Raw genomic sequence first — 24,680 nt, 5'->3', positions numbered from 1 at the left:
TTTTATTGTTATGTTATTTAACGCTCTATAATCTATGATGGGACGAATGGTTCCATCCTTGTTTTTTACGAGAAACATACCTGCTGCTGCAGGAGAGGTTGAATGTGAAATGAAACCCTTACGAAGGTTGTCATCTAAATAAGACCTTACAAATGATAATTCATTTTGAGATAAGGGATATATCTTTCCGTGTGGAATTTGACTATTAGGTATCAAATCAATGGGACATTCAAATTCCCTATGAGGAGGCAGATTTTCTGCCTCTTTCATGTTAAAGACCTCTGCCAAGTCCTGATAAGGTTTGGGTATACCATTCTCCAATACAGATATTGTACAGTGAGGATAACAAGTCTTTAGACAATAAGGCGAATCTAATTTTAGGTCATTAAGTGTCCAGTCTATGGTAGGGTTATGTTTCTGTAACCATGTATACCCAAAAATGAAACTGTGTAAAGAAATAGGAATTAAATCAAATGTGATATATTCAGTATGTCCGTCTTTAGTTGTTATAAGTAAGGGTATGGTGTGGTGGGTGATAGGACCATGTTGTGTAAGAGATCCATCTATCAATTTGACAAAAACAGGTTTTGCTTTACACACATATGGGATTTTATTATTTTTAACAAAGGTACTATCAATATAGTTTCCAGAAGCCCCTGAATCAATCAAGGCTGTGGCTTGTAAGTTTCTCTGATCCCACTGTAAGGAAAAAAATATAGTCATTTGTGTGTCAGAGATTACATGGCACAATTGAGAATTTTGAGCTAGCTTACCCTTCTTTTGTTTGAGGAGAATCGGACATGTAGCAACTGTATGCTCCTTGTGGGCACAGTAGAGACATAATTTCTCCAATCGTCTCCTGATTTTCTCCTCTGGTGTGAGAGGACTCTTGATGACCCCTATTTCCATAGGTGTACTAGGAGCTGATGATCTTTCAGAACTTGGAGTATACATGGAGTAACGTTTAGGTATAACGTCATAACCTGTTTTTTCTGCTTTTCTTTCACGAAGCCTGCGGTCCAAGGTAGTACTTAATTTAATTAAAGCAGAGAGGGTTTCAGGAACCTCTAACCTAGAGAGTTCATCCTTTAAATTTTCTGAGAGTCCTAAACTAAATTGATTTTTTAAAGAAATTTCGTTCCACTGAGAGTCATTTGACCACATTTGAAATTCGGTAGTATATTCCTCGACAGTACGTTTTCCCTGTTTTAAAGAGCGCAGTTTAGTTTCTGCAGTAATCTGGGTGTTTGCATCCTCATATAAGTTTGCCATGGCGAGGAAAAAATCCTGTAATGAATCTAAGATTGGGTTATTAGTTTCAAAAAACCTGTTGGCCCAAGATCTGGGTTCTCCTTGCAGAAATGAAATGGTGGTGCACACTTTAATTCTTTCTGAATGGTAAGTACGTGGGCGTAAAGAGAATAGCAGATGACATGCATTTTTAAAATCTCTATACTCATTACGTTTGCCAGAGAAGGGTTGAGGGTATTGTATATGTGGTTCAGGGCAGTCAGTAGTTTTTGTAGGAATACATTCTTTAACTAAAGATCTTAATGCTACCATTTCTGCTTGAACCTCAGTTAACCCTTTGTTTAAATAATCAAGTTTCTGAAAAACATTGGTTAATTGATTTTTTATTTCCTGGGGATCCATTTTATAATCTGTATACAAGATTTCCCTTAAACTGGGCCTGAAGATTCTGTTATGTCTCAGTTAAGATTCAAAAGTATTTTCCTTTTAAATAAAGGTTTGTTGCTCTTTTTTGTGCTAAGCAAGTAATTACAACTTAAAATTACCTGAATAGACAATGTGAGTCATTTATATGAAATCTTAAACTAGAGTGAAATGACTTGATTAAATTGGAATAGAAACTCTTATAGAAGTAAAGCAATGAATTCGCTCAGTTCTGAGTCTTAATACCAATCTTGAGTTAAAGTAGTATCTTCTATCTTCACGCACACACACACAATCACACTAAAATATGTACAAATATCACTCATACAGTCTTGCACAGGGAAGCAGAAATAGTTAACTTGATAGTAGCTTTAAGTGACAAGTTTGATAATCTACTTTAGCGGAGTTAACCAAAATGACCTCTGAATATTATGCACAGACTGATCCGGTTTAGGCAATTGGCAATTCAGAATAGAATATAAGTACAGGTATGACAGTCTTATTTCAAGTACATGTAGTGAGCATTAATGCAGCATACGATACCGGTAACCAAATTGTGAGAGGAGAGATGAGATATGACCGCTGTTTAGGGAACAGCGTGGTGTGTGTGCGGCTTAGTTCCGGGACGCGGAGGCAAGTAGATCCGGCTGAGTATGAATCTGATCCGGAATGATGGTAGGTGTCAGGAGGAAATAATCCAAGACTTCTCGAAGTTAGAAGTAAAGCCAAAAGTACATAAATGACCTGAAAGGAAAAAGTATGAGCAACAAGTAGTGGTTGTTTAACTTCAATCTTCAGGCAAGGACTGTTTGGTAGAACTTGCCTAATAAAGGGAGGATCATGAGATGGGAGGGGATAGCCCTTAAAGGGATATCACACCTGCAGCACTCCTCATTCCTGCCTAAGGCCTGGAGACATGGCGCCAAAAACGCCACGCCACATAAAAGGCAGATTCTTCACAGGCTCCCAGCTACCCCGGAGTTTTATGTAGAGAGGGCCCTCTAAGAAATACCACGTCCTGAACATTAGGATATATGTTCCATCTATACCCCACGTGGCACTAGTACTCTAGCTACAGACTTGGCTCTTAACCACCTCCACTTAGATGCTCAGCACACGATCCCACTCAGCTTTTTCACGTGTGACATCCTAAAATAACCCTTTACAGAGCAGACTCAATACCACTTCTCATTAACCATCGCTGGCCCAGTAATACTCCGGTATCCCTCACTTCAAGAAATCTGATAGCTGGAGGAGGAAATTAACCATAAAATCAAGAAGGAGAACAGACAGCACAACAGCACTCCCTTGTCACCACACACACACCTCATACTGCCGCAGGGCAGAGGCGGTCAGCAGCCTTTTTGGAGGGGGCACATGGCATTAACTTCAGACCACAGTTAAGACTCAGTTATTACAAGCCTCTCTCCTCCCATTTCCCACTGAGGAGTTCTCAGTGGGTCATATCCCATTTCCCTGTTCCAGCATTGTCAATAGGTGACACCTTCCCCCGGGAGAGAGGCTTCATTGTTGCTGTGCCAGCAAGCTTCTTTCAGCCATTTTTTCATAAATAAAGAGGTCAAGTCTCTCTCCTCCCTTTTCCCGACGGCCCTTATTGCCTGCGGGTCATACCCCAGACACCTTTTCCCAACACCGTCCTGAGGGGACACCTCCCCCAGAGAGAGACCCACACCCTAGAGACCTATACAAGCTCACGAGGAGTTGAAGTCTGACCTCCCTAGGCAGCACAAAATATGTGGACTCTGTTTTCTGCCAAGGTACACCCCACTCCCTTGTTCACCTTTTCTTACACAAACTTTTTAGTGCTCGCCAGTATGTAAACAACCACAGTAGGGTTAGTGCTCCCGCCAGTCCATGAAAACCTAACAGCATACCAAGAGCAAGCAGGTTCCCATTGATATAGAGCAGTGTCACGTATAACTATAGCTGCTGGCCCCATCTCACAATGTCCCAATCTCACAAAAAGAAACAAAAACCCCATAACACCTTAAAAAGAACAGTGGCAGACCACTTCCAACATCCTACCAGGACGACCCACACGAGGTCGGAAGATGAGGGCTCTGACACAGGGAGTCTCTCAGATACCCAACCTGATAAATCTTTAACACAACGGATCTCTCGCCTACCAACAGCTGATGGCACCTCCAACAACCTGAAGGATTACATTAGGTCACTGCTAGAGTCTCACCATGACTCCTTGACGAAGAAATTTGAAAAATCACATGCTGACTTAAAGAGAGACATTGGTACTATTGGAGAGCGCACAGATGCGCTAGAATGTAGACAGGAAGACCTCACCATAGACCACTCAAACCTCCTTGCTTATTCACAAAGTCTTGCAGGTCAGATCTCGGACCTGGAACTAAAATTAGCAGACCTGGAGGACCGGTCACGCCGCAATAATATACGGATCAAAGGGATCCCAGAGACTGTCCTACCTCAGGAGCTAGAAGTGTACCTACAAGATCTGTTTAAGGCCATACTCGGATCTGATCAGTCTAGTGAGGCTCTCATCGATAGAGCGCATAGGGCGCTTAGGCCGAGATCAGCAGACGAGGGAATACCTCGAGATGTTATAGCTAAACTCCACTATTATACGTTTAGAGAGAAGGTCCTTCGAGCCTTAGCTAAAGAAAAGTCCCTCCCGGACAAATATGCCGGACTGCAGATTTACCCAGACCTCTCGCCACATACGCTTCAACTACGTAGACACTACCAACCGTATACAAGGCTTTTAAGAGAAAGGGGCTTTAAATACAGATGGGGATTCCCAGTCAGATTATTTATAACTAAAGACGGCCAGCAGTTCATAGCTACCTCACCACAACAAGCTCGGGAGTTATTGCAAAAATGGGAACTACTACCAGCAGATCAAGAAGATAGAACCTCTGCAGCTGTCAGAGGAAACGGCCTTAGGGCCTCGGCACCTCCATGGAAACCACTCCCGCAAAGACCTGCTACAACGTCCAAAAGATCTCTAGAGCCCAGAGAACTGTCCTTATCCGAGGACACGTAGGGAACCTGCTTGCAAATTGCTGATCACAGAAAACAACTTGACTGAACCTCTGAACAAAATTTAGAGACACTTGCGGCGAATCCCCGCACACCTCCCCTGGGTGAGATTTACAGATGGGTGAGATTTACAGAATTTATGTAGACTTTATCTGAATGACTCTATACCACTGCGCTTAGCAGCTCAGGGGTTCACCGCAATATATGCAACCTGGTTAACATAATATATAGTCGTCTATTTAGTAGTCAAAAGCAAGTTTCTTGACATTGTTTAATACTGTGTTTTATGTTAAAATATGTTCTAGTCTTGATATGTATAAATTGAAGGAAATAGACTGACATAATGGTTTACCCGACGTTTACCCCCCTTCTTTACTCTTCCCCTCGCCTTAAGCTGTCAAAATAAATGTCTTGCCTATTGACCTGCAGTCTACCCACACTACACTGGACCTGACCACTTGACAAGACCCCCCCAGATACCTTTCCTCTGACCGATTCAATGAACTACCTCCTAATTCTTGAAAACCCAAGGAGAGGAGACAACCCTAGTGGATTGAGCTGTGATTCTCTCAGGAGGCTGCTGTCCAGCAGTCCCATAATCAAAATGAATAATATTTCTCAACCAGAGAGAAAGAGAAGTAGCAGTAGCTCTCTGACCTTTACGTTTCCCAGAGAAACAAATAACAGGGCAGAAGACTGGCGAAAATCCTGTAGCCTGTAATAACATTTTAAAGCACGCACAACAACCAAGTTGTGCAACAACGTCATTTATGTAATTTCCAGATGAATATATCTGTCCAAAACTATTATATGAAGAAAACCTAACTTAGTACAAAGAACCGCCTTATCGACAAAAAAGATAAGCTAAGGCGAATCAAACTGCAAAGTTGAATTCCGAACTCTCCGAGCAGAAGAAACCAACCCTCCCAAGATAAAATTCCTGCTGTAAAACTTTAAGACAAAGTTAGGCTCCAACGAAGAGCAATAGAGTTAAACACTGCCCTGATTCTGATCAAGGACAGAAAAAAAGAAAAATGCACATCTGGCACGTCCACCAGACGCTATGTAGCAAAATAGAAAATACAGAAATCTGACCCTTCAGGGTACAGACTAACAAACCCTTCTCCAGACCTTCCTGGAGATAAGACAAAATCCTAGAAATCCTGACCCTACTCCAAGAGTAGCCCTTGGATTTCTAGAATAAGCTTGCGAGCCCTTATCCTGATCTCAATGACCGACTCAGAAAACACATGCTTAGACAGAACTAAGCGATCAATCTCCAAGCAGAAAACTTCAGAGAAACAAAAGAATGGACCCTGAATTAGAAGGTCCCTCCTCAGGAACAACCACCAAGGTGGAAGAGATACATCCCCGCTAGGTCTGTATCCAGATACTGCGGAACTATGCAGGGACAATTAAAAATACTGATGCCCGCTCCTATTTGATACGAGCAAAGACTCGTGGAAGGAGAACAAACTGAGGAACAGGGATGTCAGACTGAAATCCCAAGGAACCACCAGGGATTTTAACAGAACAGCCTGCTGATCTCCAGACATTTAAACGTAACAAGTGGCGTACGGTCATCTCCAACTCCAGCACCCCCCATTTGAGGGTGAACCTGGAGAACACCTCCGGAAGAAACATCCACTCCCTGGAAAGATCTGATTCCCAAGAAGTCCGCTCCCTGTATCTACTCCTGAAATGTGAATAATGGATAGACAACAAATGTGAGCATTCACCCACCGAACAAACCACGCCAATCATGGCTAAGGAACTCCAGTTTCCTCCCAGGTGGTTGATATAAAACACTGAGATGAAATTGTCTTGAATAACTGAGGCCAAGCCATCAGAACATTGTAGATCGCTCTCAACTCCAAGATGGTTATGGAATAGCAGACTCCTCCCAGCCCATAGTTACCAACCCAACAGGCTGGCATCCGAGGTTATCATTACTCAGGAAGGTCTCCTATAGCATGTGTCCCGAGACAGATGTTCCTGCGAAAACCACCGCAGGAAAGAATCTCATGTCGACAGATCAAGATCTATTCTCCAAAACAGAACCACATGATCCCTGTTCCACTATCTGAGCATGCATAACAGCAAACTCTCAGATGGAATCGAGCAAGGGATGATGTTCAATGAAGCAACCATCAGACCAATTACCTCCATACAGCGAACCACTGAAGGACCAAACAATAGAGAGTAAAGCGAGGCAAGAGGAAAGAATCCTTGATTTTTCTGACCGCTGACAAAAATATTGTCAGAGATAGGAAACTTATATAGTTCCTAAGAACTACTACCCCTGTAGCTGGAACAAGGGAACCCATTGTCCTATTCACTTCCCATCCGTGGGAATGAAGAAAAGACAACAAGATCTCTGTATGAGAGAAAGTCCCTTTTCTAATGATGTATCTGTTAAATCCACAGCAGTTAGTTCTAACAACATGTTAGCACGTGTCTCTTTGTCAGCCCATAACCCATTCTGCTGTAAAAGCTGCAGTGCTTTACTGTAGTATGCTGGCAGCCAGAAAATAGATAACAAGCAGTCTGATCATCCAAGCTATACTGTGCTACATGTTGCTCAAATTTAACTATACTATGCAGGATATGCAATTTTGGGTCAAATGGTGGAATTAAAGCTTTAATTTTCCTAGCATACTTTTTATATGGGTCTTCTGGTTCACTAGTCAGCCCCAAGGGAGTCTGTACACTCATCCAATAGTCTGAGACCCTGTTGTTTGTAGACTTTCTAATCTATCCTGGCACATGGTAGAAATAGGGTTTAGCTCTGTTGTGGTATTTACACTAAACAATGGCAGTGGCTTGGATTTACCTTCTTCTATTGTATTTTTTGTTGCAATTGTACCAATTCTTTATTTTTGTGAATGTTCAACTACATTCTCTCTCTGGCTTGATTCCCTTTTGTGACAAACACCATGCTTAGCATAATTACTGTTTACACATCTATCTTTTTCTGATAAAACAGGGGACAATTCAAACCTTTCCAATGCACCTTTGTACTGTACAATAAGTTTTGCTAAATTACCATTATAATTTACTTTCTTATTCAACACAGACTTCTTTATTTTACAAACAGCATCCTCAAATTGTTGCAACAAATCATTAAATAATTCTAATGCATTTAAATTATCTTTACACACATATTCAATAGTACTATTATTTGCACATCTGTTAATAACTTCCATCTCACCTGCTCACAAGGAGCAGTCCAGAATTCTTGTTCTGATACAGCCTTCCAGTGCGCTCACGTCTGAGTCCGGCCACAACTGTAGCTTGTACTGGGTTCCCCAATAGTTTGTCTTCTCAAAAAAAAAAAAAACTGGAACGCTATCCTGCCTGGCTTCGCCAATGTGAAAAAGCCCCTTTTCTAATATTGGGTCAATGACTAAAATCAGTGTCAGGCTTTTCCTTATAATCCATTTACCCTATTTAAAGAATGATACTTACATCAGTCTTATAAAAAAGGATACATTTATTAAATGACAAATCTATACATGAGTGGTGAGAGAAGTGTCTAACATACAAGGCTCTATTCCTCTAACTTATCTACCCTATAGACTAATACCTGTGGGTGGCTGCATGCAAAGAAAGCTGAAGTCTGTCTCTATTACCTTTGGTGTAATTTTATCCTTCCTATCTGTCTGTTCTTTACACAGCATATTTAAAGCAATATAGATCCACCTTGAAGATTGTCTTAACCAATCAAATGCTTAAATGTCCAGTTGATAAATCCCAGCAAAAGTAGCCAGTTACCTGTAGGTGTCACCCTTGACCAAGAAATGACATTTGACAGGACTCCAGGGCATACGCTGTTAGCCTCCTTTGATGTTGAACAACACATTTGACAGGACTCCAGGGCATAAGCTGTTAGCCTCCTTTGATGTTGGACAACACATTTGACAGGACTCCAGGGCATAAGTTGTTAACCTCCTTTGATGTTGGACAATGCTGTTTATTACCCTTTTATAAGAACATGGGCTATATACGTCCTTTAAAGTTCCAGTAATGATATGAAGTTATGGCACTGACCCTTACCAAGGACTTCATAAGCCTTTAGCTACTCTGTGATAAGGACATACTTGGAAGTTATGTTCAGCGATACTCTGTTTTCCAGTTTAGTACATATTTGAAAGGAGATAGAAACTGGTTTAATAATTTGAAGCTCTTTTCAGAGATATCATCTCCAGTTAGGTTCACTTGTCCCAAGAAACTTGTTTAGATATTAAGTCTGAATTCAACAAGAAATTGTAATCCAAAATGATACTTATTACAGAGAGGCCTAGATTTGGAGTTCGGCGGTAAAAGGGCTGTTAACGCTCCGCGGGTTTTTTTCTGGCCGCACCATAAATTTAACTCTGGTATCGAGAGTTCAAACAAATGCTGCGTTAGGCTCCAAAAAAGGAGCGTAGAGCATATTTACCGCAAATGCAACTCTCGATACCAGAGTTGCTTACGGACGCGGCCGGCATCAAAAACGTGCTCGTGCACGATTCTCCCATAGGAAACAATGGGGCAGTTTGAGCTGAAAAAAAACCTAACACCTGCAAAAAAGCAGCGTTCAGCTCTTAACGCAGCCCCATTGTTTCCTATGGGGAAACACTTCCTACGTCTGCACCTAACACTCTAACATGTACCCCGAGTCTAAACACCCCTAACCTTACACTTATTAACCCCTAATCTGCCGCCCCCGCTATCGCTGACCCCTGCATTACACTTTTAACCCCTAATCTGCCGCTCCGTAAACCGCCGCCACCTACGTTATCCCTATGTACCCCTAATCTGCTGCCCTAACATCGCCGACCCCTATGTTATATTTATTAACCCCTAATCTGCCCCCCACAACGTCGCCGACACCTGCCTACACTTATTAACCCCTAATCTGCCGAGCGGACCTGAGCGCTACTATAATAAAGTTATTAACCCCTAATCCGCCTCACTAACCCTATCATAAATAGTATTAACCCCTAATCTGCCCTCCCTAACATCGCCGACACCTACCTTCAATTATTAACCCCTAATCTGCCGACCGGAGCTCACCGCTATTCTAATAAATGTATTAACCCCTAAAGCTAAGTCTAACCCTAACACTAACACCCCCCTAAGTTAAATATAATTTTTATCTAACGAAATAAATTAACTCTTATTAAATAAATGATTCCTATTTAAAGCTAAATACTTACCTGTAAAATAAATCCTAATATAGCTACAATATAAATTATAATTATATTATAGCTATTTTAGGATTAATATTTATTTTACAGGCAACTTTGTAATTATTTTAACCAGGTACAATAGCTATTAAATAGTTAAGAACTATTTAATAGTTACCTAGTTAAAATAATAACAAATTTACCTGTAAAATAAATCCTAACCTAAGATATAATTAAACCTAACACTACCCTATCAATAAAATAATTAAATAAACTACCTACAATTACCTACAATTAACCTAACACTACACTATCAATAAATTAATTAAACACAATTGCTACAAATAAATACAATTAAATAAACTATCTAAAGTACAAAAAATAAAAAAGAACTAAGTTACAGAAAATAATAAAATATTTACAAACATAAGAAAAATATTACAACAATTTTAAACTAATTACACCTACTCTAAGCCCCCTAATAAAATAACAAAGCCCCCCAAAATAAAAAATTCCCTACCCTATTCTAAAATACAAATATTACAAGCTCTTTTACCTTACCAGCCCTGAACAGGGCCCTTTGCGGGGCATGCCCCAAGAATTTCAGCTCTTTTGCCTGTAAAAAAAAACATACAATACCCCCCCCCCAACATTACAACCCACCACCCACATACCCCTAATCTAACCCAAACCCCCCTTAAATAAACCTAACACTACCCCCCTGATGATCTTCCTACCTTGTCTTCACCATGCCAGGTTCACCGATCCGTCCTGGCTCCAAGATCTTCATCCAACCCAAGCGGGGGCTAGACATCCACTGAAGAAGTCCAGAAGAGGGTCCAAAGTCTTCCTCCTATCCGGCAAGAAGAGGACATCCGGACCGGCAAACATCTTCTCCAAGCGGCATCTTCTATCTTCTTCCATCCGATGACGACCGGCTCCATCTTGAAGACCTCCAGCGCGGATCCATCCTCTTCTTCCGACGACTAGACGACGAATGACGGTTCCTTTAAGGGACGTCATCCAAGATGGCGTCCCTCGAATTCCGATTGGCTGATAGGATTCTATCAGCCAATCGGAATTAAGGTAGGAATTTTCTGATTGGCTGATGGAATCAGCCAATCAGAATATAGTTCAATCCGATTGGCTGATCCAATCATGATTGAGCCTGCAATCGGAATTCGAGGGACGCCATCTTGGATGACGTCCCTTAAAGGAACCGTCATTCGTCGTCTAGTCGTCGGAAGAAGAGGATGGATCCGCGCTGGAGGTCTTCAAGATGGAGCCGGTCGTCATCGGATGGAAGAAGATAGAAGATGCCGCTTGGAGAAGATGTTTGCCGGTCCGGATGTCCTCTTCTTGCCGGATAGGAGGAAGACTTTGGACCCTCTTCTGGACTTCTTCAGTGGATGTCTAGCCCCCGCTTGGGTTGGATGAAGATCTTGGAGCCAGGACGGATCGGTGAACCTGGCATGGTGAAGACAAGGTAGGAAGATCATCAGGGGGGTAGTGTTAGGTTTATTTAAGGGGGGTTTGGGTTAGATTAGGGGTATGTGGGTGGTGGGTTGTAATGTTGGGGGGGGGGGTATTGTATGTTTTTTTTTACAGGCAAAAGAGCTGAAATTCTTGGGGCATGCCCCGCAAAGGGCCCTGTTCAGGGCTGGTAAGGTAAAAGAGCTTGTAATATTTGTATTTTAGAATAGGGTAGGGAATTTTTTATTTTGGGGGGCTTTGTTATTTTATTAGGGGGCTTAGAGTAGGTGTAATTAGTTTAAAATTGTTGTAATATTTTTCTTATGTTTGTAAATATTTTATTATTTTCTGTAACTTAGTTCTTTTTTATTTTTTGTACTTTAGATAGTTTATTTAATTGTATTTATTTGTAGCAATTGTGTTTAATTAATTTATTGATAGTGTAGTGTTAGGTTAATTGTAGGTAATTGTAGGTAGTTTATTTAATTATTTTATTGATAGGGTAGTGTTAGGTTTAATTATATCTTAGGTTAGGATTTATTTTACAGGTAAATTTGTTATTATTTTAACTAGGTAACTATTAAATAGTTCTTAACTATTTAATAGCTATTGTACCTGGTTAAAATAATTACAAAGTTGCCTGTAAAATAAATATTAATCCTAAAATAGCTATAATATAATTATAATTTATATTGTAGCTATATTAGGATTTATTTTACAGGTAAGTATTTAGCTTTAAATAGGAATCATTTATTTAATAAGAGTTAATTTATTTCGTTAGATAAAAATTATATTTAACTTAGGGGGGTGTTAGTGTTAGGGTTAGACTTAGCTTTAGGGGTTAATACATTTATTAGAATAGCGGTGAGCTCCGGTCGGCAGATTAGGGGTTAATAATTGAAGGTAGGTGTCGGCGATGTTAGGGAGGGCAGATTAGGGGTTAATACTATTTATGATAGGGTTAGTGAGGCGGATTAGGGGTTAATAACTTTATTATAGTAGCGCTCAGGTCCGCTCGGCAGATTAGGGGTGAATAAGTGTAGGTAGGTGTCGGCGACGTTGAGGGGGGCAGATTAGGGGTTAATAAATATAACATAGGGGTCGGCGATGTTAGGGGTAGCAGATTAGGGGTACATAGGGATAACGTAGGTGGCGGCGATTTGCGGTCGGAAGATTAGGGGTTAATTATTTTAAGTAGCTTGCGGCGACGTTGTGGGGGGCAAGTTAGGGGTTAATAGATATAATACAGGGGTCGGCGGTGTTAGGGGCAGCAGATTAGGGGTACATAAGTATAACGTAGGTGGCGGTCGGCAGATTAGGGGTTAAAAATTTTAATCGAGTGGCGGCGATGTGGGGGGACCTCGGTTTAGGGGTACATAGGTAGTTTATGGGTGTTAGTGTACTTTAGGGTACAGTAGTTAAGAGCTTTATAAACCGGCGTTAGCCAGAAAGCTCTTAACTCCTGCTATTTTCAGGCGGCTGGAATCTTGTCGTTAGAGCTCTAACGCTCACTGCAGAAACGACTCTAAATACCGGCGTTAGGAAGATCCCATTGAAAAGATAGGCTACGCAAATGGCGTAGGGGGATCTGCGGTATGGAAAAGTCGCGGCTGTAAAGTGAGCGTTAGACCCTTTAATCACTGACTCCAAATACCAGCGGGCGGCCAAAACCAGCGTTAGGAGCCTCTAACGCTGGTTTTGACGGCTACCGCCGAACTCTAAATCTAGGCCAGAGTTTGCTTGTTGAAAAGATGACGCCTTAACCATCGTGTCATACAGGAAGGGTACCACAGCAATACCCCGAAACTTGATCACTGCCAAGATAGCCCCCCTCTGGGAGCCGTGGCAAGGCCAAAGAGAAAAACCCCATACTGAAAGTGTTTGACAGAAAGGCAAAACTCAGGAGCTTGAAAATACACGTCCTCCAGGTCTATGGTCACCATGAACTGACCCTCTGGGACCAAAGGAAGAATGGAACCACTGGTTTCCATTTTAAAGGACAGTACCCTGAGAAAACTTGTTGAGACGAACATAGGATGAAAAATTCCCTCTTTTTCGAGAACCACTAACAGGAATGAATAGAAATCTAGACCCTGTACTCTTAAAGGAACTGGCACTATTATTTACAGGGAAGAGAAGTCCGAAATGCACACTACAAAAATGCCTCACTGTTATTTGGCCTGCAGATAAAATTGAGAGGAGGAACCTGCCTCTGGGAGGAAGGTATGAATTCTATGTAGAAAACCTGAGATACTATGTCTGCAGCCTATTTGGAACATCTCGTATCCATGTTTGAAGACAAACAGAAAGATTCCGCCCCCCACCTGGACCGATCCCGGATTAGGGGCAAAGCTCCTTTAGGTCTATTCATCTTTCCTTGTGGTAGAAAAGACCCTTTTCCACCTGTAATATCAGAAATATCTCTGTCAGATCAGGACCAAACAAGGTCTGAGAAAAAAATCCACTGACCATGAATATAGCCACAACGCCCCGTGGGCTAGCACAGTGAAGCCAAAATAAAGGAATTGGCTAGCTTAAGAGCCTTAATTCTGTTCTGAATCTTCTCCAAAGGAGTCCCTTACCAAATTAGAACAAACAAGGCATCGCACCAATGAGATGCTGCACTTGACACAGTGGCAAAACAAACATCCATGTAAACCTTCAGCTTACTCTATTGATCCTGAAAATAACAGCTATCATCTCTAGGAATCAAAGTTCTCTTAGCCACAGTAGAAATGCCCTACTACTTTAGGCACCTTGCGCCATGATCTTTAATGGAGCCAGCGACAGGAAACATCTTTCCAAAGACAGAAGACAGGGTAAAAGGAATCCCTGACTTCCCCCATTCCTGTGAAAAATCTCCTAGCACGGTCTGGAACAGGAAAAACTTCCACAGAAGAATCCTAGCATATATAAAGTTTACTAGATTCTTTAGGGTTGACAACGACATACGTATCGGAGTCGCTCCAAATTAGCCAAAACCTCCTTTAACCATACACAAAGGTGTTCAGGCTTAAATCTGAAGGATACTACTTCAGTATCAGATGAAGGAATTATACTGTCCAAATCTCAGATATCAATCTCAGAGACTACGGTGAAAACTCCTCACCAGACTTAGGAGGGAGACTAACCGGAGTAGTAGAATGTGGAACAGAAACCTTACTATCTGAATCTTCGAATGTCCTCTTGCATTTTCCCTTTAGGAAAGGAAAGGCAGATAAAACTACAGATACCGCAGAGAATACCTGAGCTGCAAAACCTGCAGGCAAATACACTCCTCCAGGAGATTAAGAGGAACCGCAGGGCACTGCATGTGACGCCATAGAGGCTTGGGACAAGTAAGGAGAAGCTGTGGCATTGCCTGAACAGCATCATCCTGGGAGACATGAGGGTCAAAAGCCAATAACCTATCTGTACTTCAATAGCCTTAGCTAGACCTGCCACCCAGAAATATATAGATAAATTATACTTTCTAAAATGTGTCCTGATAGGTATGAGGCTCAAATATTATCTTTACATCAAAAGACATATACTAAAAATGAGGGGCAGAGAGTTTAAAGGAAAAATCTATATAGTCCTCAAGAGTCCATAAGCATTAATCCCATGAACATATTCCCCTGTTTGTCCTGTTTACACAAACTACAGGAAAATTAGCTTTTTCTTTATAAAGCAGCACATAGACTAAATCACATGTAAATGTCCTCTTGAAAAGACATACACACACTAGGCTAAAAGGAACATGTCTACCAGAAAACACGTTAATCACAAGAAAGCCAAGCATCACGGTAGAGTAAACATATCTGCTGCCTACTATTGCAGAACAAGAACCCCGCTCCGTTCTCATGCCGGAGAATGGGGCAGCGTTACATCCACAGACACAGCAAGAGGCTAAAATGGCGCCGCTCCACGTCTCTAAGAAGAAGGAGGCGGGGACAAGAAAACGGCATGCGAATGAAGCGCACATACATCGCACTTCATTCTGACGAGGAAAATAGATTAACAATATCCTCTTGTACAATAACCGCTTGCATTTTCCCTGTAGGAAACATAGAAGCACCGCTCTTAAAGTGGATCTTAAAAGTCCCCAGAAATTGTGCCGCTGTTAGGGAAAAGGTGCTAGTATAAACTTGTGAGATGCAGACTGAGTCAAAAGGCTCTTCTCTCCGCTCTATATGTATAAGCGTAGGATATTCCAAGAAACTGAACAACGCCCTGTCCTAAGAACAGAGTCCATGTGAATAAATAATCAGCACTTGGAGTCAAATGCAAAGTCCAGAGCCGTAGCTTACTAAGCCATACAATAAAGATCAAAACCTGTTCATATTATAAGTATTGCAGCATAAACACTGAACCCCCAATAGAGGGTTAACTCCTTCCTGGCCTTAAAAGAGATTAACCCTTAAGTCTCCACTCACATGCCATGTAGTGCCTGCCCCTGACAGAAAAAATCCTCCATTAAGGATATAATGTCCCACTTTAAGTGCACAGAGACATACCCCTTCAGTGCCAGCCTCCTAGCCACAAAAGACAAAAGGTACTTACCGGTAGTGATGTCGCGAACCTAAAATTTTGAATTCAATAGGCAGGCGAACTTTAAAACCTACAAGGACTCTTTCTGGCCACAATAGTGATGGAAAAGTTGTTTCAAGGGTACTAACACCTGGACTGTCGCATGCTGGAGGGGGATCCCTGGCAAAACTCCCATGGAAAATTACATAGTTTATGCAGAGTCTGCTTTTAAGCCATAATGGGCCTAAATCAACTAACATTCCCAAAGTGGCTGTCTCAAAACATCCCGGACAGAAGATAGATTGATAGGATAGATAGATAGATAGATAGATAGATATACATAGATTGATAGTTAGATAGAATCGATAGAAGAGAAATAGATAAATTTGTTAGATATATAATTACCCTAATAAAGTCTAATAATTAAACATGCGTTCTTGGACCCAACTAGGTTGTGTTAAGTAGTACTGTTCTTCGCACTTTCAGCCCTGTAACTCCCCCTATTGGTGGAGGTCTATATGGCGGTTATGATTACCCTGACAAAGTATAACAACAAGACACGCGGTCTGGGACCCATGGTAATTTTGTTGTGTTAAGTAAAACTTTTCTTATCACTTGAATCCCTCTTACCCCCCCTTTTGTTGGAGCTCTATATGGCCTGCATGATTAGCCTGACAAAGTATAATAATAAAATATCTGGTCTTGGACCCATGGTAATTAGGTTGTGTTTAAGTAGTACTATTCTTATAACTGTAATCCCTGTTACTCCCCCTATCAAGGGAGGTCTATATGGCCTGCATGATTACCCTGACAAAGTATAACATCAAGACACACGGTGTTGGACCCATTATAACTAGCTTGTGTTAATTAGTACTTTTCTTAGCACTTTAATCCCTGTCCCTCCCCCTATCGGGGGTGTTCTATATGGCCTGCCTGATTACACTGAAAAAATATAATAATAAGACATGCGGTCTGGTACCCATTTTAACTTGGTTTTGTTTTAAGTACTACCATTCTTAGCACTTTAATCTCTGTAACTCCCCCTATTTGGTGAGGTCTATACGGCCTGGATGATTACCCATACAAAATATAATAATAAGACATCTGCTCTTGGTCTGCGACCCATGGTAACTATGTTGTGTTAATTAGTAATGTCCTTCGCATTTTAATAGCTGTTACTCATACTCACCCTATCGGTGGAGGTCTATATGGCCTGCATGATTACCCTTACAAAATATAATAACCAAACATATGCTCTGGGACCCATGGTAAGTAGGTTGTGTTAAGTAGTACTGTTCTTTGCAGTTTAATACCTGTTACAACACCAAATGGTGGCAGGTCTATCTGGCCTTCATGATTAGCTGCACCCAAACCCAAAAAAAAGCCGAGTGGTCTTAGACTAGCACCCATGGCTAACTCGGTTGTTTCAATTAGTACTATTGTTAGCACTTTCATCCCTGTTACGGGTGGTCTACATGGCCATCATGATTAGCCGAACAAAATACTACAATCCAACCTTTGCTCAGTCTTCATAGGCCCTTCATTGGCTGTATTTTGATAGTACAGTTCTTATTATTTTTATAGCTGATACAACACCGAATGGTGGCAGCTCTATATGGCCTGCATGATTAGCCGCACCCAATACAAAAATAAATCCAAGCGGTCTTGGATTAACACCCATGGCTAACTCTGTTGTTTCAAGTAGTACTATTCTTAGCACTTTCATCTCATCATCCCTGTTACTTCCAGGACTCTCGGTGGTGGTCTACATGGCCATCATGATTAGCCTAACCAAATACTACAATCCAACCTTGGCTCAGTCTTCATAAGGCCCTTCATTGGCTGTATTTTGTTAGTACTGTTCTTATTAGTTTAATACCTGATACAACACCAAATGGTGGCAGCTCTATATGGCCTGCATGAATAGCCGCACCCAAAGGCAAAAAAAAGCCAAGCGGTCTTGCACTAACACCCATGGCTAACTCTGTTGTTTCAAGTTCTACTATTCTTAGCTCTTTCATCTCATCCCTGTTACTTCCAGGACTCTCAGTGGTGGTGGTCTACATGGCCATCATGATTACCCTCACCAAAATATAACAACAATACGTGCGTGCAGGGAACCATGGTAAGGTTACTTTCTTTCACAAAATCGAGTATAACAGTTGCAGGCAGAGGTTCTGACCCTGCATTATGGCTGCACCTCTCCCTAAAAGAGGCATGCATTACAGAGTCTGTGGGCATGTATCCAAAGAGCTGGCCTGCCTAAAAAGAGGAGCAAGGCTGTACAGGTTGTTCTCCTTCAGCCGTTTTATACGCTGTCCCACGGCCACGACCCTCAACAACCACAACAGAATGAAACACCACATATGCCATCCTTTTGAACAACAGAGTACAGGTACAGGGCGATATTTATTATGAACCGTGAAATTGAAAACAAAAACATGATTGGACACCCAGTACAGTACAGGTCGTTCTCCTTCGGCCTTTTTAGAATAGTGTTCCGGACCCCAACAAAAACAACAGCAGGAAAGAGGACATATGGCATCCTTTTGAACAATAGATGACAGGTAAGGCATAGATTTTACAAAGCCATAGATAATTTTTTTGCAACTGTGATATAAAAAAAAACATTGATTGGACACCCAGCACACTTCTTTATCCTTAGGCCTTTTTATAAGAGGCTCCCGGATCCTCAACAGAAACAACAGCATGAAAGAGGACATATGGCATCCTTGTGAACAATTGATTACAGTTAAGGCAATGATTTTAGAATCCCAGAGATCATTTATATGACCCGGGAAATAGAAAAAAACATTGATTGGACACCCAGTACACTTCTTTATCCTTAGGCCTTTTTAATAAGAGGGTCCCGGAGCCTCAACCCGAAACAACAGCATGAAAGAGGACATATGTCATCCTTTTGAATAATAGATTACAGGAAAGGCATTGATTTTAGAAACCCACAGATCATTATTTGCAACCGGGAAATAGAAAAAAACATTGATTAGACACCCAGTACACTTATTTATCCTTAGGCCTTTTTAATAAGAGGGTCCCGGAGCCTCAACCGAAACAACAGCATGAAAGAGGACATATGTCATCCTTTTGAATAATAGATTACAGGAAAGGCATTGATTTTAGAAACCCACAGATCATTAGTTGCAACCGGGAAATAGAAAAAAACATTGATTAGACACCCAGTACACTTATTTATCCTCAGGCCTTTTTAATAAGAGGGTCCCGGAGCCTCAACCGAAACAACAGCATGAAAGAGGACATATGTCATCCTTTTGAATAATAGATTACAGGAAAGGCATTGATTTTAGAAACCCAGAGATCATTAGTTGCAACCGGGAAATAGAAAAAAACATTGATTAGACACCCAGTACACTTATTTATCCTCAGGCCTTTTTAATAAGAGGGTCCCGGAGCCTCAACCGAAACAACAGCATGAAAGAGGACATATGTCATCCTTTTGAATAATAGATTACAGGAAAGGCATTGATTTTAGAAACCCACAGATCATTATTTACAACCGGGAAATAGAAAAAAACATTGATTAGACACCCAGTACACTTATTTATCCTTAGGCCTTTTTAATAAGAGGGTCCCGGAGCCTCAACCGAAACAACAGCATGAAAGAGGACATATGTCATCCTTTTGAATAATAGATTACAGGAAAGGCATTGATTTTAGAAACCCACAGATCATTAGTTGCAACCGGGAAATAGAAAAAAACATTGATTAGACACCCAGTACACTTATTTATCCTTAGGCCTTTTTAATAAGAGGGTCCCGGAGCCTCAACCGAAACAACAGCATGAAAGAGGACATATGTCATCCTTTTGAATAATAGATTACAGGAAAGGCATTGATTTTAGAAACCCAGAGATCATTAGTTGCAACCGGGAAATAGAAAAAAACATTGATTAGACACCCAGTACACTTATTTATCCTCAGGCGTTTTTAATAAGAGGGTCCCGGAGCCTCAACCGAAACAACAGCATGAAAGAGGACATATGTCATCCTTTTGAATAATAGATTACAGGAAAGGCATTGATTTTAGAAACCCACAGATCATTATTTGCAACCGGGAAATAGAAAAAAACATTGATTAGACACCCAGAACACTTATTTATCCTTAGGACTTTTTAATAAGAGGGTCCCGGAGCCTCAACCGAAACAACAGCATGAAAGAGGACATATGTCATCCTTTTGAATAATAGATTACAGGAAAGGCATTGATTTTAGAAATCCACAGATCATTAGTTGCAACCGGGAAATAGAAAAAAACATTGATTAGACACCCAGTACACTTATTTATCCTCAGGCCTTTTTAATAAGAGGGTCCCGGAGCCTCAACCGAAACAACAGCATGAAAGAGGACATATGTCATCCTTTTGAATAATAGATTACAGGAAAGGCATTGATTTTAGAAACCCACAGATCATTAGTTGCAACCGGGAAATAGAAAAAAACATTGATTAGACACCCAGTACACTTATTTATCCTTAGGCCTTTTTAATAAGAGGGTCCCGGAGCCTCAACCGAAACAACAGCATGAAAGAGGACATATGTCATCCTTTTGAATAATAGATTACAGGAAAGGCATTGATTTTAGAAACCCAGAGATCATTAGTTGCAACCGGGAAATAGAAAAAAACATTGATTAGACACCCAGTACACTTATTTATCCTTAGGCCTTTTTAATAAGAGGGTCCCGGAGCCTCAACCGAAACAACAGCATGAAAGAGGACATATGTCATCCTTTTGAATAATAGATTACAGGAAAGGCATTGATTTTAGAAACCCACAGATCATTATTTGCAACCGAGAAATAGAAAAAAACATTGATTAGACACCCAGTACACTTATTTATCCTTAGGCCTTTTTAATAAGAGGGTCCCGGAGCCTCAACCGAAACAACAGCATGAAAGAGGACATATGTCATCCTTTTGAATAATAGATTACAGGAAAGGCATTGATTTTAGAAAAACAGAGATAATTAGTTGCAACCGGGAAATCTAAAAAAACATTGAATAGACACCCAGTACACTTCTGTATCCATAGGCCTTTTTAGCAGAGGCTCCAGGACCCTCAACAAAAACAAGAGCAGGGAGCTGGGCATAGGAGTACAATGGAGTGTGACAATAATAATGTGAAGGGGAAGATTGCGGAGTTGTGGCATTTTAATTTTGTTATCGTGGGAAGTACTTGACCTTGCTCTGGTGAATCCATATCACAAATGTGTTTTTTAAGGCACTGTTTGTCTATTTTTTGAATTTCAGCATTTGGTAAATGAAGCTCAACTTAAGGCTGGTGAGAACCGACCTTTCTTCTGGCTGTTTGCAAATGTTGTGGCTCTGGACAAAGATGTGAATAAGGGGCCATCAGCCATATTCTGCATGCAACCCCTTTGATGATTGACGATAAACATGTGTCACCTGCAATCAGAGCTCGTTACTTCTGTCTAAATCATCTTCCTGGTATGGACAGGCCACTGTTTCCCACAGCAAGTCCGAAGCTTGAACTACAAGATTGTCTTGAGTATGGTAGGAAACCAAAGTTTATTTAATTCTGTACTATCACCACAAAAGCTGAACTTCTTGAAGCAAGGAAAATGCAAGCAATTTCATGTGCTTATGGATGACAAGGGCGTCCTGTCCTGTGGTGCACAGAGATGGAGAGGATTTTGGGCCTCCCTGTACACTACCCAGATGTCTCCAACATCACCAGAAACACAAGACAGCGACTCTTGGGAAGTTCCTGGAGTGTTCCGGTAGCCATCTCTTTGCGCCCCAAAGGAATACTTTATCAGTGTTTTTGTATACATCCGACAACAGCTTCGGAGACTGTGGTGACGCACATGTTATTTACTGTTGTTCCAGCTGTGGCAATATCAATTGGCATTAAAAAGGTAAGATTTGGGGGGGAGAGAAGGAAAAGCACTAGTCAGTGGTCACCCCTTATATCAACGGGTACGGAGACCTGTATTTTGTGTTTCCAATATGACGCTGGACACCAAACTAATCCTGAATGAAGTGAAAGCCATGCTAGATGCGCACTTCCTCAGCCTGCATGAAGCACTACAGGAGGAATTCACATCCCTAAAGGGGGCTTGCGCTAAAGCAGTAAGAGGAGCACAATCTTTGCCTGAACCACACAAGCACTCGACCCAGGCACCTGAAATCTACAAAGTTGACACAATCCGTCTGACCTTGTCAGAAGATGGTACCGGCCCACATACAGAAGAGGCGATGGAGCAAGCAGCTCACTGGGAGCAGGGAGCTGCAGTGCATATAGGCGCTGAGTGTGCGGGGGTGAGCCCTTCAAGAGGAGTGGAACACCAGATACTTTGGCAGCAAGTCGCAGCTTACCCTGACAGACAGAGGGCCAGAGGGCCGTACGCCACTGGAGCACCCCACAGTGTTTGGGAGCCACAGCCCTTGTTTACACATCTCCCGACCATCTTTTCTCTTACCGGGGATGCATCTGGGGCTTCTCTACCTAAACTAAGCTGTGACACCTTTCACACATGTTACGGTGAACCAAAGAAGGAGAACACTGTCAAGGACATTGCGCTACAGGCATTGCAGCTCAACGTGAATAACAGCCTGGACCCATGGGCCAATTGGTCGACCGAGATCATTAAGGTGCCTGCTCTCGATACCTGTGGCCGCCCAAAACCATCATTCCTTCAGTACGGCTTTACCCCTCCATTGGAACCTGAACAGTTAGAGGCTTCCAGCCCCCTCAGAAAGCAGCTTCCTTACCTTGTGCTTACGGCTCGGGCTAGCGCGAGACTACTTGACAGACACAGAGTGGGCTGGAGCTTCAGTCATAGCTGCCGACTAGATGAGGTACAGTACAGCCGTGGGGGAGTGTTTGACCCTGGGGGCTTATTTTGTCCATCTGAACCGAGGGTTGTGGACGCTACCTAAGCGAACTTTATTTGGAGACTAGTGACGCACATTTTATGCACGCTGTGGCAATTGCAATTTGCATTAAAAAGAATCTGCTAACAACCACTACCTAGGACCACACCTGACTCCTGAAGTCATGCTTCGGTTAGTAACTCAAGTTAAATTAATTTTTTTTTTTTTTATTATGCTCAGCAGATTCAAAACATACCATTCTTCTAGTCATATCACACGACATGTCAAAATGCTGCATGGAAAATGGCAGTGTGCAAAGTCATAATCTTAGTGAACCTATAAGTGCATTAAATTTTCTAAAATAAACAAAAATACAGAGGAAAAAAAAAAAAGGAAAGAGGACATATGGCATCCTTTTGAACAATAGATTACATTTAAGGCATTGATTTGAGAAACCCAGAGATAATTTGTTGCAACCGGGAAATCTAAAAAAACCTTGATTAGACACCCAGTACACTTATTTATCCTTAGGCCTTATTAGCAGAGGCTCCAGGACCCTCAACAAAACCAGCAGCAGGAAAGAGGACATATGGCATCCTTTTGAAAAATAGATTTCTGGAAAGACATTGATTTTAGAAAACCGGGGATAATTTGTTTCAACCGGGAAATCTAAAAAAACATTGATTAGACACCCAGTACACATATTTATCCTTAGGCCTTTTTAGCAGAGGCTCCAGGACCCTCAACAGAAACAACAGCATGAAAGAGGACATATGGCATCCTTGTGAACAATTGATTACAGTTAAGGCATTGATTTTAGAATCCAAGTGATCATTTATATGAACCGGGAAATAGAAAAAAACATTGATTGGACACCCAGTACACTTCTTTATCCTTAGGCCTTTTTATAAGAGGCTCCCGGAGCCTCAACAGAAACAACAGCATGAAAGAGGACATATGGCATCCTTGTGAATAATAGATTACAGGAAAGGCATTGATTTTAGAAACCCGGGGATAATTTGTTGCAACCGTGAAATCTAAAAAAACATTGATTAGACACCCAGTACACTTATTTATCCTTAGGCCTTTTTAGCAGAGGCTCCAGGACCCTCAACAAAACCAGCAGCAGGAAAGAGGACATATGGCATCCTTTTGAAAATTAGATTACAGGAAAGGCATTGATTTTAGAAACCCGGAGATAATTTGTTGCAACCGGGAATTTGAATCAAACAAATGATTCGATGGACACCCAGTACACTTCTTTCTCCTTCGGCCTTTTTATAAGAGGGTCCAGGACCCTCAAAAAAAACACCAGCAGGAAAGAGGATGTATGGCATCCTTTTGAACAATAGAGTACAGGTACAGCATTGATTTTACAAACCCAGAGATAATTTTGGTCAAATGTGAAATAGAAAAAAAAATTGAGTGGACACCCAGTACATCTCTTTCTCCTTAGGCCTTTTTATAAGAGGGTCCAGGACCCTCAAACAAAATACCAGCAGGAAAGAGAACATATGGCATCCTTTTGAACAATAGAGTACTGGTACGGCATTGATTTTAGAAACCCACAGATAATTGTTTGGAAAAGTGAAATAGCCCCAAAAACCATGCTTGGACTCCCACTCCAGGTCGTTCTCCTTCAGCCTTTTTATAAGAGGGTCCAGCACCCTCAACAGAAACAACTGCAGGAAACACCACCACATATGCCATCCTTTTGCACAAGCGAGTACAGGTATGGCATCCATTTTAGAAACCCAGAGATAATTGAGAGGAACCAGGAACATTTTTCTAAAAATTTGATGGGGCACCCATTACAGGTCGTTCTCCTTCAGCCTTTTTATACCATGGGCCACGACCCGCAACAGGCACAACAGCATGAAACACCACATATGCCACCCTTTTGCACAATAGAGCACAGGTATGGCATAGATGGAACACGGAGATA

This window comes from Bombina bombina, chromosome 7, assembly GCF_027579735.1.
Source record: "Bombina bombina isolate aBomBom1 chromosome 7, aBomBom1.pri, whole genome shotgun sequence".
NCBI lineage: Eukaryota > Metazoa > Chordata > Amphibia > Anura > Bombinatoridae > Bombina > Bombina bombina.
This window is presented reverse-complemented; position numbering follows the sequence as displayed.